The sequence below is a fragment of the Bufo bufo genome, chromosome 2, assembly GCF_905171765.1.
Source record: "Bufo bufo chromosome 2, aBufBuf1.1, whole genome shotgun sequence".
NCBI classification, from domain to species: Eukaryota; Metazoa; Chordata; class Amphibia; order Anura; family Bufonidae; genus Bufo; species Bufo bufo.
The window spans coordinates 324,897,622-324,912,777 of NC_053390.1; the positions used below are offsets into that span (position 1 = coordinate 324,897,622).

Genomic DNA, 15,156 nt, shown 5'->3' on the forward strand with positions numbered 1-15,156 from the left:
ACTCATCCATCAGTCTGCCAGATAGAGAAGTGATTTCTCACTCCTCAGAACATGTTTCCACGTTTCTCACTCCAGCAGTTGTGTGGTTATCCTTTCACTCTGATATTGTAATCACTTAGATATATCATAATTTCCATTCCAACAACTCCTTCTTGGCGCAATTTTTGCCATATACACCGTCGAGTCACATTTATTATGACCACTTCCTACTTTCGGTTGTCTGCGGCGCGTAGGTCATGAGAAAGTCATATCATGATCTGGTTTGGTGGGTATATAAGGTGTGCGATAGGGTGTCTGCATAAATATCCCTTGTTGCTTTCATGGGTTAAAGGGGCGATTATCAGAGTTTGCTAAAGGGATGATCATTGGATTTCGGGGTCAAGGGTGACAGAATTTCTGAACTGCGAAGTTTGTGAACTGTTTGTGTACTGCTGTGGTAAAGTGTATAGTGAGTGGGACATTAGCATCATTGCAAATAAGGAACATGGAAACTACGGAGCAACCATGTGCCATTGATGTGAGAGGTGAACGCTGGCCATGAAGATGCATAATGACAGACTGAAACGTTATAGTGGAGCAGCTCACCACCAAATACCCTGCAACCATTGCTGGAAGAACACAATCTGGTGGTGGCAGCGTAATAGTCTGGGGAATGTTTTGTGCCATTCTCTGGTCTACTCATCCATCTGAAGGCACCCTCAACCAATTTGGGTATGAATCCATCCTGCAGATCAAGTACAACACATACATGCTGATTGTCTTCCTTGGAGCTGATGGGATTTTCCAGAAAGACAATGTGGCATTTCACATGTATAGAAATGTCCAATATTGGATGACCAAAACTTCCAAGTACTACCTTTGGTCCCCTAGCTCAGCGGTCCCCAACCGCCGGGCCGCGGCCCAGGACCGGGCCGTGGAGGATTGTTAGCCGGGCCGCGGCGATCAGGGCAGTCTTTGACTCTGTACTAATGAAGCGCTACCATTATGGAAGCGTTCATTAGTACAGAAGGACCAGGGAGCGGTGAAGGATCTGTACTCACCGCTTCCTGGTCCTCGGCTCGGCTATCGGCTGTGCATGTCTGCGCCACAGCGTGAGGTCGCTCTGTGACCTCACGCTGTGCGCCGCTATACACAGCCAGCCGACAGCAGAATGAAGAGGATCGCGATGGTGACCAGGAGCAGGAGAGGTAAGTGTTTTTTTTATTTTATTTTATTTTATTTTATTTGCACTGATGGCTGACATGGGGGGCTTATGGGCTGGCTGACATGGGGGGCTTATGGGCTGGCTGACATGGGGGGCTTATGGGCTGGCTGACATGGGGGGCTTATGGGCTGGCTGACATAGGGGGCTTATGGGCTGGCTGACATGGGGGGCTTATGGGCTGGCTGACATGGGGGGGTTATGGGCTGGCTGACATGGGGGGCTTATGGGCTGGCTGACATGGGGGGCTTATGGGCTGGCTGACATGGGGGGCTTATGGCTGGCTGACATGGGGGCTTATGGGCTGGCTGACACGGGGTGCTTATGGGCTGGCTGACACGGGGGGCTTATGGGCTGGCTGACACGGGGGGCTTATGGGCTGGCTGACACGGGGGGCTTATGGGCTGGCTGACACGGGGGCCTTATGGGCTGGCTGACACGGGGGGCTGACGGGCTGGCTGACACGGGGGGCTGACGGGCTGGCTGACGGGCTGGCTGACACGGGGGGCTGACGGGCTGGCTGACATGGGGGGCTTACGGGCTGGCTGACATGGGGGGCTTACGGGCTGGCTGACAGGCTGGCTGGCTGACAGGCTGGCTGACACGGGGGGCTGACGGGCTGGCTGACACGGGGGGGCTGGCTGACACGGGGGGCTGGCTGACACGGGGGGCTGACGGGCTGGCTGACACGGGGGGCTGACGGGCTGGCTGACACGGGGGGCTGACGGGCTGGCTGACACGGGGGGCTGACGGGCTGGCTGACACGGGGGGCTGACGGGCTGGCTGACACGGGGGGCTGACGGGCTGGCTGACACGGGGGGCTGACGGGCTGGCTGACATGGGGGGCTTACGGGCTGGCTGACATGGGGGGCTTACGGGCTGGCTGACATGGGGGGCTTACGGGCTGGCTGACATGGGGGGCTTATGGGCTGGCTGACATGGGGGGTTAATGGGGCTTATGGCTGACATGAAGGGCTAATGGGGGGGCCTTATGGCTGACATGAGGGGCTAATGGGGGCTTATGGCTGACATGAGGAGCTAATTGGGGGCTTATGGCTGACATGAGGGGCTAATAGGGGCTTATGGCTGACATGAGGGGCTAATAGGGGCTTATGGCTGACATGAGGGGCTAATAGGGGCTTATGGCTGACATGGGGGGCTTATGGCTGACATGAGGGGCTAATGGGGGGCTTATGGCTGACATGAGGGGCTAATGGGGGCTTATGGCTGACATGAGGGGCTAATGGGGGGCTTATGGCTGACATTGGGGGGGGGGGGGTTATGGCTGACATTGGGGGGGGGGTGTATGGCTAACATTGGGGGCTGATAGATGGTTAAAGGTTTGGTGGTTGATCTGAGCCATTGGGGGTCTAATCTGAGGTCTGATTAACATAGGGGGTCTGATTGCTGGTCTGACCTGAGGTGTAATGAAAAATATTTTTTTCTTATTGTTCCCCTCTAAAACCTAGGTGCATCTTATAGGGCGAAAAATACGGTACAGTGCAGCAGAGACCAGTGCAGCAGAGACCAGTGCAGCAGAGACCAGTGCAGCAGAGACCAGTGCAGCAGAGACCATAGTCAGTTTATATAGTCATTATATAGTGTTATATATTTTATTATGCACCTTTGTGTTTTGTTATGCGCGTGAATCAGTCGGCCCCCGCCCCAGATCTCCGCCCCCCCCCCCCCCCCCCCCCTAACCGGTCCCTGGGAAAATTGTCTTGCATGAAACCGGTCCTTGGTGCAAAAAAGGTTGGGGACCACTGCCCTAGCTCCTCCCCTACACACCGTCCAGCAGCTGTGGGATGCACTGCAATCATCATGGCTCCAGATACCTGTGACAACCTACCAGGACTTTATTGAGTCACTTCTAGCCAGTCTCGCTGCTGTCCGTGCTTCACATGGTGGTTACTCTGGATATTATCTGGTGGTCATAATAATGTGATCCAACTGTGTATATGCAGGCTTTACTAATGTGCTTTTACTAACTTCTCAGCCAAGTAATGACCCTGGCTGACGGGCTGGCTGACACGGGGGGCTGACGGGCTGGCTGACACGGGGGGCTGACGGGCTGGCTGACACGGGGGGCTGACGGGCTGGCTGACACGGGGGGCTGACGGGCTGGCTGACACGGGGGGCTGACGGGCTGGCTGACATGGGGGGCTGACGGGCTGGCTGACATGGGGGGCTGACGGGCTGGCTGACATGGGGGGCTTACGGGCTGGCTGACATGGGGGGCTTACGGGCTGGCTGACAGGCTGGCTGACATGGGGGGCTGACGGGCTGGCTGACACGGGGGGCTGACGGGCTGGCTGACACGGGGGGCTGACGGGCTGGCTGACATGGGGGGCTGACGGGCTGGCTGACATGGGGGGCTTACGAGCTGGCTGACATGGGGGGCTTACGGGCTGGCTGACAGGCTGGCTGACACGGGGGGCTGACGGGCTGGCTGACACGGGGGGCTGACGGGCTGGCTGACACGGGGGGCTGACGGGCTGGCTGACATGGGGGGGCTTATGGGCTGGCTGACATGGGGGGTTAATGGGGGCTTATGGCTGACATGAAGGGCTAATGGGGGCTTATGGCTGACATGAAGGGCTAATGGGGGGGCTTATGGCTGACATGAAGGGCTAATGGGGGGGCTTATGGCTGACATGAGGGGCTAATGGGGGCTTATGGCTGACATGAGGAGCTAATGGGGACTTATGGCTGACATGAGGGGCTAATAGGGGCTTATGGCTGACATGAGGGGCTAATAGGGGCTTATGGCTGACATGAGGGGCTAATAGGGGCTTATGGCTGACATGGGGGGCTAATAGGGGCTTATGGCTGACATGAGGAGCTAATGGGGGCTTATGGCTGACATGAGGGGCTAATAGGGCTTATGGCTGACATGAGGGGCTAATAGGGGCTTATGGCTGACATGAGGGGCTAATGGGGGGCTTATGGCTGACATGAGGGGCTAATGGGGGGCTTATGGCTGACATGAGGGGCTAATGGGGGGCTTATGGCTGACATGGGGGGGGGGTTATGGCTGACATTGGGGGGGGGGGTGTATGGCTAGCATTGGGGGCTGATAGATGGTTAAAGGTTTGGTGGTTGATCTGAGCCATTGGGGGTCTAATCTGAGGTCTGATTAACATAGGGGGTCTGATTGCTGGTCTGACCTGAGGTGTAATGAAAAATATTTTTTTCTTATTGTTCTCCTCTAAAACCTAGGTGCATCTTATAGGGCGAAAAATACGGTTCAGTGCAGCAGAGACCAGTGCAGCAGAGACCAGTGCAGCAGAGACCAGTGCAGCAGAGACCAGTGCAGCAGAGACCATAGTCAGTTTATATAGTCATTATATAGTGTTATATATTTTAATATGCACCTTTGTGTTTTGTTATGCGCGTGAATCAGTCGGCCCCCCCCACCCCCTAAGCCCCGCCCCAGAACTCCGCCCCAGAACTCCGCCCCCCCCCCCTTCCCCTAACCGGTCCCTGGGAAAATTGTCTTGCATGAAACCGGTCCTTGGTGCAAAAAAAGGTTGGGGACCACTGCCCTAGCTCCTCCCCTACACACCGTCCAGCAGCTGTGGGATGCACTGCAGTCATCATGGCTCCAGATACCTGTGACAACCTACCAGGACTTTATTGAGTCACTTCTAGCCAGTCTCGCTGCTGTCCGTGCTTCACATGGTGGTTACTCTGGATATTATCTGGTGGTCATAATAATGTGATCCAACTGTGTATATGCAGGCTTTACTAATGTGCTTTTACTAACTTCTCAGCCAAGTAATGACCCTGATTTGGAATGAAAACACTCAGAAGGAATGAAAGTGATTTAATTCCGCCTTTATCACACATCTGGTATCTGCTGAGCTCTGTGAAAGGTTCCACATAACCTTCACATAATAGTTTGAAAATTAACACAGGATTTGTATGAGTGCCTGGGAGCCTTCTGCCCTTTTTCAGTATTGTAGTCATTTTTTTTACATAAGAAAATCCTGAATCTAAAGTTGATTTGCCTTAAAGTCCAGCTTACTGATGGAAATATAATTTTAGATCTGGACCATCTTAAACCTATATAAATAATGGCCGTCATGGCCATTTTTAGAACCTATTGAAGTCAATTGGGCTATTCACTTGGCCATTTTAATGCCCATTTAGACATAGTGCACCAATCTAACGGCCATTAAAAATGGGTGCACTAGGTAAAAATAGGCCTTTCAGGGGTTAAAAAAATGCACCTCATTCACTTGCTAGCAGGGGAGACTTGCTCTTCATTGAATGCAGCAGGACCTGTGCTCCCAGTGTAATACCATCATCATGCTGGGAGCACAGGTCCTGCTGCATTTAATGAGGATTGAGTCTCCTACGCGTGCAAGTGGCTGAGGTGAGTATTTATTTTTTTACACAAGCAGAATGAGGGCATTCTTTATACTGGGAGCCATTAATAGGGTCATTAATATTACCGGGGAGCCCTAATGGGGTGCATTAAAGGGTATCTGTCAGCAGATTTGTACCTATGAAACTGGCTGACCTGTTACATGTGCTCTTGGCAGCTGAAGGCATCTGTGTTGGTCTCATTGTCATATGTGCCCGCATTGCTCAGAAAAATGGCGTTTTAATATATGCAAATGAGCATCTGGGAGCAACGGAGGTGTTGCCTGTTCACTTAGAGGCTCTGCTCTCTCTGCAACTGCCGCCTCCTCTGCACTTTGATTGACTTCAGAAGTCAGGGCCAGGCATGATGATGTTTACACTGCCTGGCCCTGTCAATCAAAGTGGAGAGGGCGCAGCAGTTGCAGAGAGAGCAGAGCCCTCAAAAGTGCAACTACTGTGACTATTGTGAGGAATGTTTGACTGGTTTAGGGTATTGCTGTGACAGTTGGAAGGAGTTGAGGACAGTTCTGCTTAAACTTCTACATGGCTGCAGGAGATCCTGCTGTGACTACCAAATAAGTGAGTGGAGGTTGTCTAGAAAGGAAGTAGGGGCGAGACCTTGTGTGACTACTGAGTGCAGTTCCTATTCTGACCAGTGGGGGAACAAAACTTCAACTTCACAGTTTGCATATATTAATTTGTTAAACCGACACAAATTGGATTCCAAGAAAAAATTGTAGCGTGCTGCAATACTTTTACAGGAGGCCGTGATTCCTCAAGGAGACACAACATGGCAGCACACAGAGTGGCTCTGTATAATAGTTTTTTTCTTGGTAGTGTATGCACGTCGTTGGTTCAACCATAGGGCACTGTTTTGCATGCTCCTGGATTATAGAATCTACAATATTTATACGTGCGGATACATTTTAGATGTGTGTGCCAAAAAAGTGAGAAATCAAGAGGCGAATAGAGGCTTACCTATTCCACGTTATATATCAGAATGCAAACTACAACCTTGGGATCATGTCTTTGTAAGGCCTCATGCACACGACCGTTGTGTGCATCCGTGGCCGTTGTGCCGTTTTCCGTTTTTTTTCGCGGACCCATTGACTTTCAATGGGTCCGTGGAAAAAACGGAAAATGCACCGTTTGGCAGCCGCATCCGTGAGCCGTGTTTCCTGGCCGTGAAAAAAAATATGACCTGTTTTTTTTCACGGCCAACGGTTCACGGACCCATTCAAGTCAATGGGTCCGTGAAAGAACACGGATGCACACAAGATTGGCATCCGTGTCCGTGATCCGTGGCCGTAGGTTAGTTTTTATACAGACGGATCCGAAGATCCGTCTGCATAAAAGCTTTTTCAAAGCTGAGTTTTCACTTCGTGAAAACTCAGAACCGACAGTATATTCTAACACAGAAGCGTTCCCATGGTGATGGGGATGCTTCTAGTTAGAATACACTACAAACTGTGTACAAGACTGCCCCCTGCTGCCTGGCAGCACCCGATCTCTTACAGGGGGCCGTGATCAGCACAATTAACCCCTTCAGGTGCGGCACCTGAAGGGGTTAATTGTGCTGATCACGGCCCCCTGTAAGAGATCAGGGCTGCCAGGCAGCAGGGGGCAGACCCCCCCCCCCCCCCTCCCCAGTTTGAATATCATTGGTGGCCAGTGCGGCCCCCCCCCCCTCCCTCTATTGTAATAATTCGTTGGTGGCACAGTGTGCGCCCCCCCCCCCCTCCCTCCCTCTATTGTAATAATTCGTTGGTGGCACAGTGTGCGCCCCCCCCCCCTCCCTCCCTCTATTGTAATAATTAGTTGGTGGCACAGTGTGCGCCCCCCATCGGCCCCCCCTCCCTCTATAGCATTAACAACATTGGTGGCCAGTGTGCGGCCTCCCATCTCCCCCCCCCCCCATCATTGGTGGCAGCGGAGTTCCGATCGGAGTCCCAGTTTAATCGCTGGGGCTCCGATCGGTAACCATGGCAACCGGGACGCTACTACAGTCCTGGTTGCCATGGTTACTTAGCAATAGTACAATAGTAGAAGATTCATACTTACCTGCTGCTGGCTGCTGCTGCGATGTTCGTGTCCGGCCGGGAGCTCCACCTACTGGTAAGTGACAGGTCTGTGCGGCGCATTGCTAAATGAACTGTCACTTACTAGTAGGAGGAGCTCCCGCCCGGACACGAACATCGCAGCTCCCAGGTAAGTATGAATCTTTTACTATTGTACTATTGCTAGTAACCCGCTGCCACCAATGATCGGGGGGGGGGGAGATGGGAGGCCGCACACTGGCCACCAATGTTGTTAATGCTATAGAGGGAGGGGGGGCCAATGGGGGGCGCACACTGTGCCACCAACCATTTATTACAATAGAGGGAGGAAGGGGGGGGGGGGCGCACACTGTGCCACCAACGATTTATTACAATAGAGGGAGGAAGGGGGGGGGGCGGCCGCACTGGCCACCAATGATATTCAAACTGGGGAGGGGGGGGGGGGGGGTCTGCCCCCTGCTGCCTGGCAGCCCTGATCTCTTACAGGGGGATATGATAGTACAATTAACCCCTTCAGGTGCGGCACCTGAGGGGTTAATTGTGCTGATCACGGCCCCCTGTAAGAGATCGGATGCTGCTAGGCAGCAGGGGGCAGTCATGTACACAGTTTGTAGTATATTCTAACTAGAAGCGTCCCCATCACCATGGGAACGCCTCTGTGTTAGAATATACTGTCGGAAATGAGGTTTCACGATCTAACTCATATCCGACAGTATATTCTAACATAGAGGCGTTCCCATGGTGATGGGGACGCTTCAAGTTAAAATATACCATCGGATTGGAGAAAACTCCGATCTGATGGTATAAAAGGGACTCCAGACTTTACATTGAAAGTCAATGGGGACGGATCCGTTTGAAATGGCACCATATTGTGTCAACGTCAAACAGATCCGTCCCCATTGACTTGCATTGTAATTCAGGACGGATCCGTTTGGCTCCGCACGGCCAGGCGGACACCAAAACGACTTTTTTTTTCATGTCCGTGGATCCTCCAAAAATCAAGGAAGACCCACAGACGAAAAAAACGGTCACGGATCACGGTAAAACGGAACCCCGTTTTGCGGACCGCAAAAAAATACGGTCGTGTGCATGAGGCCTAAATGTATGACTCCGCAGAGTTTTCAGAGGGAAGTTCTGACATAGTTCTGTGCTGAAATTTAAGCCTGACTTTTCATTTTCAGTTGGTTTATGCTAAGCCCTTTCTGTTGCTGGCCACAGTTGTTTTTAGAGCCTTTCAAAGGGCTGCAGCCGGCCAGATGAAATCATTTACTGCCAATTAAAAACAGGATGTTTGAGATTTTAGTGATGTTCTCCGGATGACCTGGTTTTTTATGATCACCTTGACTTTGTCATTGACCAAATGTAATTTGAGTGGGTTTACTTATATTGCAAAACAAATCATCAGGCTTTAAGATACAACCTGCTGATCTTTTGCATAATGTTTTATTTTACCATTCTCACAATGCAGGCAGCAATTAAAATCTTCTTCTTCACATATGCCATTTGGTTTCTGGTGTTCAGATACGGCAGAGTATCTCAAAACCAAAACCGTTCAGTTTTGATTACACATCAGGATGCATCCGTTCCGTTTAGGATGCGGTTGTGTGAAATCGAAACAGAACAAACAGGATCCTTCACTAAAAACATTTAGGGTCCATTCACAGGTCCGTGGTGTATTGCGGATCCGCAATACACCGGGCTGCACATGGCCGGCACTAAATAGAGAAGTCTTATTCTTGTCCGCAGCTGCGGGCAAGAATAGGACATGCTCTATTTTCTTGCGGAGCTGCGGACTGGAAGATCGAGCCCGCGCTCCGGAAATGCAGATGCGGAGAGCACATATTTTGCTCTCCGCATCCATTCCGTCCCCATAGAGAATGAATGGGTCCACACCCATTCCGCACAATTGCGGAACGGATGCGGACCACACTTGCGGACGTGTGAATGGAGCCTTAAAGGCAATGGGAGATGGATCCTTTTTCTTAGGAGCCGTTTTTAGTGACTGATCCAGTTTGTTCCATTTCGATGACCGGACATAAAACCACAGCTTGCAGCAGTTGTTTCCAGTCATAAAAAGGAATGCTGATGGAACGGAAGGCATCCTGATGCATCCTGAATGGATCTCTTTCCATTCAGAATGCATGAGGACAAAACAGAACCGTTTTGGCATTCCGGTTTTGAGATCCTCTGCTGGATGGCGGATTTAGGGTACATTAGGTAGTAAGGGTCTGAGCAGTTTAGGTTTGAAGTTTCAGCTGGCTGGGGGGTCGCTCTTATCAGGGTGGGTGCTCCGACTACAGCCATTGAGGGTATCCCCATGACAAGACTAGGATACATGAGGGAAAGCTGTTCTAGGCTACTAGCCATAAATGCTATCACTGGTTAGCAGACCGCCGTAGAGCCTATAGGTGTTTTTGACCTTACCCAGCCACTGCAAGTCCTACTTAAACCATGTCTTGGTCCATCAGAATTTTAAGCACTAATTCTTTTTTTTTCTTGATGTAGTATCTTAATTATCATATTAAAAGTTACATTTTATTTTTATAAGGAGTTCCCAGTTTACTGATGGTATCAATATTGTCTCCCTGGGTGAAAACTGAAAGTACGCTACTTTACTAGCCAGACTATACTATTACTAATATAGCCTGTGTTGATATTCTGCACCATTTTCTGTATTTTATAAGATATGCCCCCTTGTTTGGTCGCTGATGGAGACCAGGCAAATCACCTCCATGTAATGTCTCATCTGTTTAAATGGGCTGCATGGTGTTTGAATGGAGGAGGCTGAGTGATTTGCCTGGTCACATGAGCCTCTATCAGTGGCCATCTTATGGACAGGACCTCCATGCGGACATGAATTATAAAAATGTAGCAAAAGGCACAGAATATCAACAAAGACTACATTGGTAAGTGCCTATAGTCATCTTACATACACATATGTCACAGGGCCCACCCGTTCCACTTTCTTCTGCAGGTCAGTGCAATTATGGAGGCTCCAAATCTATATAGTTTTTGTTATGCTTCCCAAAAAAATTGCATAGTTAAAAAAAAAAAGTATTCAGCTTTTTTCACAGTTTTTTAATCCTTTTGATCTCTTATACTTTACAGTGTAATGCTCCTGTATTATAGTGCATAGTGATTATGGCAGGTCGTCTTTAATAGTGGCTAAGAAATGGCAGGCCTCTGGGCCCTCAGAAGAACCCTGGCTGCCATGATAACTAACTGACACTTCACAGTTGCATTTACAGGGTGCCAAAAGATGGACAAAGGGAGCTCCCTCCCTCTGTCTAACTTATCAGATGCCGCAGTCTTTATTGAATGTGACATCTGAGGGATTAAACTGTCGGGGTCGGAGTTATCTCCTATCGCTTATGTAATGGCAAGTCACAGAGCAAGAAGGGGTTAAAGTGTTAATCCATTATTGCACACTTCATTCTGTTGTATTACAACGCTTTTTTTATTTTTTATTTGTTAGGCGGGTATCCTTCACATGCACTAAACTACATTAGATAGTCAGGTCTTTTTAACTTCTGTATGGTTCTTTTTGCTTTTCCTGTGGTGTGTCCCACACAGGGTGAAGATGTTAATATTTATTATAATCCTTAATCTGTAAACCAAAGACTTGTCCGTAAGCTATAATCAGCAGTGGCGGATGATCTATTGGGGGAAAACCTGGCACCATCAAGAGCATTCCGACTCTGTATAAATATTGTGGTACCAACCAACTGAAAAGCATTTCTTTCCAAATCACCCAACATTTTCCATTCATTCTGGAGTAACAGCCTGTGGGTGGTTAAGAGCACCCAGGGTGTGAGTTAATAACTTTAGGAATGCTCTGTGTGTGGTGTTTCTTGCGACTCATTTAGGACTTTGAGAAGAGATGGCTGTGACTACATTATAGGTGTATTTTTCCGTCTCTGTATACTATATAAAGTTAAAGAACAGATTGATCTATGCCACTCTTTTTCTTTCTCTGTGTTAACTACAGTGTTATATACCATATGTTTTCTATTATATTAACAAGTATATTAGCACAGTAAATTAATTACATGTTATAAGCATGTTTCACATGTTTAACGGGGTTCTCAAGGCTTTTAATATTGATGACTTATCCTGAGGATAAGTCATCAATATCAGATCGTCGGAGGTTCAACACCCGGCACCCCAGCTAAGTAGCTGTATGAAGGGGGTGCCAGATTGGCGGGGGTGCCAGATGTAAGACCCCCACCGATCTGATATTGATGGCCTATCCTGAGGATAGGTCATCAGTATTAAAAGCCCAGAGAACCCTTTTAAGCACCATGTAATTTAGATGCCTGAATGTCCACAGCAAATTATTACCTTTTTGGTATGACACATTCTAGTGCTACTTTCACACCAGCAATAGGAAACATTCAGCAGGCCGTTCCAGCAGAGAACAGCCTGCCGGAGTTCTCCGGATCTGGCATAGCCAGATAGTGCCACCTACCTGCAGGACTCCATTGATTATAATGGGAATCGGCAGAGATCCAGCCGCCCCTCGGCATGTTTGCCGGGATTCACGTCACGGTTTTATCCAGGATGTGGCTGGATCTCTGCCGGTTACCATTATAGTCAATGTGGTCCAGTGGGTAGGCGCCACTTTCCGGCTATGCCGGATCAAGAGAACTCCGGCAGGCTATTCTCTTCCAGAAGAGTCTGCCGGATGTTTTTTTATTTTTTATTTTTTTTTTTGAAAATAATTTTTATTGGTGTTGCCAAAATACACAGTTTACAGACTTTTCAGTTACATGAATAGAGTGACAATACCCGTTTACAATTTTATTATACAGTACCCAGAGCCCCACTCCCACCCCCCTCCCCCAAACAACTCGGTCAAATCAGCGCATGCCCATCCCCCAATAAAACCAACAGATTACTAAAGTTTCCCCTCAGGACCTTAAACAGTTACTATAGGACCTTGTATACTCAAGTCGAATCAATCAATCAAATGGCTAGTTTCCCCAAGGTGCCTTTGAGGGCCTCCAGGTTGTACCACTCTGTATACTGAAATGACAACAAAATCTCTCTGATGACCTCTTGCTTGAAGTTATTTGTAATAAAAATTTTCCATTTTTTAAAAAACCCCTTAGTTTTCTTATCTTTGTTAGATTCTGTGTCAAGTTTATCAATGTACATTAAACGCGTCAACTGAGACTTGACCTCTTGGATCCCTGGTATCTCAGGCTTCAGCCACTTCTGAAGCAGGCAACGCAGTGAGACCAACAAAGCTACATCCACTATCAAAGGGGTAGGGCTTCGAGAGGTCTCAAAATCGTGAAATAGCATAGTTTCAGGTGTTAGGTTCAGGTCCGTTCTCCAAATTTCCCTAAGCCAGTTCCTGACCTGACTCCAGAAGGCCTGCACCCGAGGACATAACCATATACAATGAGCTATATCCGCTTTGTCCTCCCCACATTTCGGACATGCAGTAAGAAAATCTGTCTTATTGGGTTGCTTAGGGAAAGCAAAAGCATATATGGCCGAGTGCATTAAACGCAAGTGCGACTCCCTCCACACCTCGCAAGGTACAGCCCTACACACTCTGATCCAACCCTGGAGGATTTTTTCGGAAGTGACTGAGATACCTAACTTTTTTTCCCATTTTTTAAAAAGAAACTGGGCTGAGGCTTTGTTGCCTGATTCCCTTAGCACTTTGTATATGTGAGATATAGAGAGCCTGGACTTGTCCGCTCCCAAGGAGAAAATTAAAGCGGCCCCTGCGCATTCGCTTGTTACATCCCTTAGCCTATCTCTGCAGAACAAATGAACTTGCTGAAAGGGTAACATATGATGTTTATCCAGATTATATTTTTGGCAGAGTTCTGGAAAGGTAAGATATCTTTTATCTCTAACTTGAAGAAGGTCAATTAAAGTTTTAATGCCCCTATCCCTCCAGACCTGAAACATCTTATTCGTCACTCCTTGCGGAAACTCGGGATGCTGCCAAACACCCATTACACTAGAGGCTAGATAAGGTTTTTTGGATAGTTTGCGGGCCTCTTTCCAAGCAACCATGGTATCTCGGATAATCAAAGAGTGCTTCAAAATTTGGGGTAGAACCTGTCTCCTAGAGTGTAGTAAATTTACTAAGGGCCAAGGGCGAGACATCTGTGTCTCCAGATCATAGTTAGAAAAATGGCTAGTCTCGTGCACCCAATCTAGACCATGTCTGATAAGACATGCCAAATTGTACAGTCTAATGTTTGGTAGATTAAGGCCGCCTAATTCCCTAGGTAACATTAACTTGGTTAAGGCTATACGAGGTCTTTTACCTGCCCATATGAATCTCGTAAAAACAGACTGCAAGTCACGCACATCCGAATGTTTCAGAAGTACTGGTATCGTTTGTAGAGGATAGAGTAATTTAGGGAAACATACCATCTTCAGTAGATGACACCTTCCAGACAAGGATAAAGGGAGGCCCTGCCACCTGTTGAGATCCAATTTAATTTTTTTGAACAAGGGGAGGTAGTTCAGACCATAGAGTGAAGAAGGAGATCTTCCTATTTTAATACCTAGATAGGTGATTTGGGAGTTGCTAACCCTGATACCCTCGCATACACTGGGAAATCTACTTCCGGCCGTCCCTGGTTTTAGTGGCAACAGAACACATTTATCCCGGTTTATTTTGAATCCAGACACCAGTTCAAAGGAGTCCAGGAGACGGATAACATTTTCCATGTCCTCTGAGGGGTTGGCCATGAACAGGAGAACATCATCAGCAAAAAGTGATGAAAATACTTCCTTCTGTCCCACCTTGATCCCCCTAAAGACCTCCCCCCCCTCTAACAGACGAGCTAAGGGTTCCAAAGTGAGATTAAATAACAGCGGGGAAAGCGGACACCCCTGACGTGTCCCCCTGCATAACGGAAAAGAAGGAGACAAAAAGCCAGGAATTGCAATCCTTGCTTTAGGGGAAGTATAAAGCGCTGAAATAAAGGTTCTAACTGGACCACCGAAACCCATCCTGTCTAGTATCTCGTCCATCCAATCCCACCTGACACTGTCAAATGCCTTCTCCGCGTCGATCGCAAAAAGCGCCGGACACGGAGAAGGACAAGTGTTCCACTGAACCACATCTAGTATCGTCAGCACCTTTCTGATATTGGAAACAGCTGCCCTACCCTTGACAAAGCCCGCCTGGGATGGTGACACTAACCCCGGCATATATGAAGAGAGTCTGTCTGCTATAATCCTTGCCACTAGTTTCAAGTCCACATTGATTAAGGATATCGGACGGTATGATGAGGGGTCCGTTGCATCCTTTCCCGGCTTTGGTATTAGTTTAATATACGCCAAGTTATCAGCTGAAGACAAAGGGGCACCCCTGCCGGATGTTTTTAACGCTGGTGTGAAACTCAACTAAAGGTGATTTTTTATTTTTTTTTATGTTAATTTTAAATCAGTTTTTTTTATGGCAGAAGTGGGCCTTTTATGTGGTACCAAACATGCAAATTTGTTCAACCATTGAAAATGGTAGCATGCGTATTTTTCTTTTTAATGGGGTTG

The 15,156-nt window shown here is 48.5% G+C and overlaps 1 protein-coding gene across 4 annotated transcripts in view; it reads left to right on the forward strand.

Annotated features, from left to right (window-relative positions):
• The window catches only part of FANCC (FA complementation group C), a 232,816-nt gene that overhangs the window by 36,571 nt on the left and 181,089 nt on the right, over nucleotides 1–15,156 (forward strand). The gene's annotated exons all lie outside the window — the stretch shown is intronic.